The 5,000-nt window shown below is 35.5% G+C and overlaps 1 protein-coding gene across 2 annotated transcripts in view; it reads right to left on the reverse strand.

The window, feature by feature from the left end:
• Positions 1 to 5,000, reverse strand: part of CCHR4.PART0H4orf47 (chromosome chr4.part0 C4orf47 homolog) — a 507,549-nt gene that overhangs the window by 1,040 nt on the left and 501,509 nt on the right. The window lies entirely within an intron of this gene.

Consider the following 5,000-nt stretch of genomic DNA (forward strand, 5'->3'; position numbering starts at 1 on the left):
AGCAGTTTTTCTTTTAGTAATATTACAAGTATCTGATATCTGCTGCATACTATAACTCACTGTCAATCCGGAAAAGACAAGAAAATAAAACTTACGATTTTCACACCTAAGAGACAATCCCCTATAAACAAAGCTGAAGTCAACATATTCTTCCTCAACTCCACAAAAATCAATCTAGTAACTCACACTAAATTGTTAGGAGTCATGATTGATGCATATCCAAAACAATATTAGTAAGACCCACAAAAAGTTAGGGTTGCTCTATAGACACAATAAGTTCCTCTCCCTCCATATTAAACAAATGCTAGCAATATCATACCTATTACCATCTCTAACCTATGGCACACCTTTACTTACCAATTTACAGTGCTCCTTGCAATCCAAATTAGAAACTTGTTACAATAAAATTGCTAACTTTGCTAAAAATATCCATCATAATACTCACCATTGTACTGCCCTAAAAATTACAATGGCTAGAACTCCCCCACTACCTATTACTCCTCCAGCTCTCAACTGCCTATAAACTTATCTATAAACCACAAGACTGCCCTGCACTCAACTCTCTACTCACCCCTTATAACCCATCTAGGCCCTTGCAATCTGAACAACAACTACTTCAAGTGCATAAACCTAAACTACCTCAACATTGTACTGCCCTAAACAATTACAATGGCTAGAACTACCCCACTACCTATTACTCCTCCAGCTCTCAACTGCCTATAAACTTATCTATAAACCACAAGACTGCCCTGCACTCAACTCTCTACTCACCCCTTATAACCCATCTAGGCCTTTGCAATCTGAACAACAACAACTACTTCAAGTTCATAAATCTAAACTACCTGCAGGACAGTTACCATACTCATGGATCATTGCTAAAAATGGAATATTCTGCCTACAAACATCCGCTTACAACAGAACCCCTGCAATTTTAAAACTGCTCTTCAAAACCATCTCCACTCTAAGTGGACTTGCAACTGCCCAAACCCTTCCTCTCCTATTACTTAATATACCTTCTGCTCCTTTCTATCCATCAGAAGCCCCCACAAAAATACTTAATTTTCCTTCTGAATCTTAATAAACACCAATTTCTCTTTTCACCCCATGTTAAATTGCATTCTACCTTAACAGTTACATATACATTACATCTTCCCCACTATAATCAACTCCTGAACTGTATGCTTACCCTGGAGATCACAATCTGTAATATACATTAAACAAGAGTCCTGGCTAGCGTTTCTGAAGGCATGTACTTGACTTAAATTAACATTGTTGATATTATAATATTACCTTTATCTACAATGTATAATTCTTATGCAATTTATATTTTATTCTGTATTATTTTCTGTGATTGTACAACTCTTATCTATATTTTATTTGTAAATGTTTATTTGTAATGTATATTTACTATTTGTAAAATGTTTTTCTCTGTTATTTAAACCTGGAGCTTTTCTCCCCAGGCCTCCACTGAAAATGGGCTTTAATTGGCCCAATGGACTTTCTCGGTAATCAAATGCCAATAAAAATAAATGTAAAACCAAAATAACATCACATCCTTCTCCCCCATCAGCCTTGGTGCCTCCCAGGTACATACCTCTGTTCAGGAAACAGCAGCTCTGCAGAATCATGAATTACCTCTATACTAGTTGACTTCTGTGGCACAGTTTTAATGAAGTTATAGAAGAAACAAAGTCATCTTCATTACACAAAATTAATCTGTATGGGTAAGAATTTCCTTCATAAACACCCAGACAATATGCCTACCTTGGTCAGGGCTTCCCTAAACTACCCTTTTGAATCCTGCAAAACCTAGTACAACTAAAGAACCCCACCCCCAACTACTTAAACATTTAAACGGGGCATTAGGTGCTCTAATTTGTCCTCTGAAATTGGATGCAATTGATGACAGAAGACAGACTATGAATGGTCCCTTTACCATAATCAGTAAAAACAAAGACATGACAATTTGTGTGGGACACTCAGGTCATTTGTTGTACTTCACACATCCCAGACAGAGCTCAAAGTTAAACTAGTTCACTGCAAGCAAATTGCTCTTCTGGACTTGCTTATGCTCTATGGTCAGTGCAATCAACAAGTGGCTAATAACTGTAAGAGATTTTTGCTTGTTCTTTATCAGGAAAGTTTCTCAAGTTATATACCACCTTTCAGTCAGTAACAGAAGCATCTGTGTTTTGGAAACAGAGGGCTCTTCAGACCAGTGCAGTTACCCTGTTAACAAGCAAGCACATACATAAAAAAACTAAAACTACAACAAACAGAACCACATGTAAGACTGTTTTAGTGAATTAACATCTTTTCAGATTTACTTACATTGCGTGGCAGGATCGAACATCCAAATGAACCACCAAAATTATTTTAACAGCAGATGAATTACTGTTATGTTTGACATCCCTATCAAAATTGTACCAAATCCTTAGTTTTATCTACCAGCTTTAGCACTTGTTTCTATTCTAATGTAGTCAGTGAATCTTCTGAGGAGTGGTACCACAATACGCAAACATAGAAATTCATAATACAATGCATAAACATATAAATTCAAGTCATTTCTAAAGAACTACTCCTTATATTTAGTATTCTTGGTGTAAGACTGAGTAAATTATACTTCATACTTTTTTGCTGTCTTCATACTTAACTACATATACATGCTTCTCCAGTTTTGTCAGCAACAAAGATAAAAAAATGAAGAACCTAGTACTGAGGCCTTCAGTGTCCCAATTGTATCAGTCTCTTGATACTTTACCTCCTAGTTTCATGCATTATTTTCTTCCTTGCAGGCAGCCATTCACCCACTTTATTAAATGTGTAGCTCTGCTAACATTTTATTATGTATATTGACACACGGAATACTGTTGAATGCCTTTGCCAAGTGCAAGTACAAAGTGTGAATTGACAGTCCTTTGATCTATGGCAGGAACAAAATTGCTCAGAAATGCACCCAGATTTAGGAAGCAGCAGCTACTTTTAACAAAGTCATACATTCTTGATTCAATAACATTAAATTCCAAAATAGCTATTTTGTTAAGCTGGTAATTATTCTTTTCAAAACCCTTACACTGAATACAAGTTAGATATACTGGTTTGAAATTTGCAGGGTATGGTTTTAGGCCTATTTCTTTTAATTAAAGCTATAATGTCTGTCCCCAGATATCTATTACTCTTCTGCATTAATAATAGTAGCATTTGTACTATACTTTATTCATTTTGGGTGGCCCTATTTCAAAAGTTCAAAACTCTAAAGTTTAACAATGTCCCTGCCAACCTCACCCATTTGTTTTAAAGAACCACTGAAATTTTATGTGTCCACAAGGAATTTGTTCAGCAAATTCTAGTAAAGTGCATGAATAACATCTTCTTCACTAAATACATGAGACCTGGTGCCTTGCTTGCCTGGTTCATATCACAACCATCAAGTTTTTACTGTTTGTCTGGACATATATCAACTGTCAACTTTCAAAGTGTGTGCTAAAATTATTTATTTATTTATTGACATTTGATTACTGGAAAAGTCCGACTAGGTAAGTGCCCATTTTTACTGGAGGCTCAGGGAAAAAAAGCTCCAAAAGTATTACTAAGACATTTTGAGAACTATAATTTTACAATCTTCAAAAATAATCCAGACATTTGCAGTTTAAATAAATATACTAAATTAGATATAATGTTTAAACATTGGTTAAGAACAGATACAACTTATATTACAATGATTTAATATTTCGAGAAATTTTTGCCAGTTTAGAGAAACTAAATATAAATTAGTATAATACAAGTAGGAACTGCAATATGAAATGATAGAAAAAACAGGGTTATGGCATATTTAGGAAGACAGTTGGGAGAAAAATTGATTGAAGTAAGGAAGTGAGTAAAAGAGGGGGAGCAAGGATGTGTAAGGTATGAATAGGTACTTGTTCATATTTAGGGATATAATTTATCCTGGAGGTGAGCAAGAACAAAGCCAGATTTTGTCTAGGAAGTCTTTCAGAATGGCTTTAAAGGACTGGAATGAGGGTATTGAACTGATGGATGTAGGGAATGAGTTCCAGACTTTAGCAACGTGGTATGAGTACAGACCATGCCAAACAGATTTGATAGGTTTGTGGACAGAGAGGAGTTTTTTGTCACAGGATCATAATGATCAAGTGGGACGATAGTTGTGTAAAACAGTATTTAGTGATGGAATAGCAGGTGGAAGTTGGATAATTTTATAGGTGGTAAGAAGCTGGGTATATGTTACCTGATGTGGTAGTTCTAACCAAATTAGGCTTTAGAGTGGTAATTTTGAAGGGGGTATTCGCTGCAAAAAAAAAGTTATTATAGCATTGCTCAAACTTTGCTTTTTGTGATGCCTGAAGTTAGAGTAGGGAGGTGAGGAGGTAAGTAGTAGCAATTATAGTTTTGAATTTCCTTATTTGTGTAGAGGGATATTGTGTGATTTTTTCCAGAGAGAGGGAACATGGAATTCCTGGACTGACCTATTTATAAGGATTGAGAGAAGATAGACAATGCTATTGGCTGCCAACTTTAAGGTACTCGCTTGGAAAGTTATCCAGGTGAAGTAGAGCATAGTCTGAGTTTAAGAGTGGGTTTATAAAGGATGTGGGCACTGTTTTGAAAGTGAAAATGTATGCGGCGATATGTGCCTGTTGTACAGATTAGATGTTGGGGAATCCTTGGTTAGAGATGCTATACTATCTAAGAAATATAAACTGAATTTTATTGCAGTTTTGAGTAGTGAGTTATTGGGCGAGGGGTTAGGGTTGACTTTTTGGTCAGGATGTAAGATTTCTTTAATAGCAGACCAGACTTTTTTAGGGTTGTGTTTACTATAGTTCTGAAAGTTGTTATAGTACAGCTTTTTGTTTTCATTTATTTGCTTTTTAGTATCGTTGTAGAGAATTCTGAAGTTTTCAAGATGTTGTGGTGTTTTACATTTCTGACATTCTTTCCATGCTTTTTTTATCTAACCTGCATTAGCGTTCTATTCT

The sequence above is a fragment of the Protopterus annectens genome, chromosome 4.part0 (genome assembly GCF_019279795.1).
Source record: "Protopterus annectens isolate FY-2018-M chromosome 4.part0, PAN1.0, whole genome shotgun sequence".
Classification (NCBI taxonomy): Eukaryota; Metazoa; Chordata; order Ceratodontiformes; family Protopteridae; genus Protopterus; species Protopterus annectens.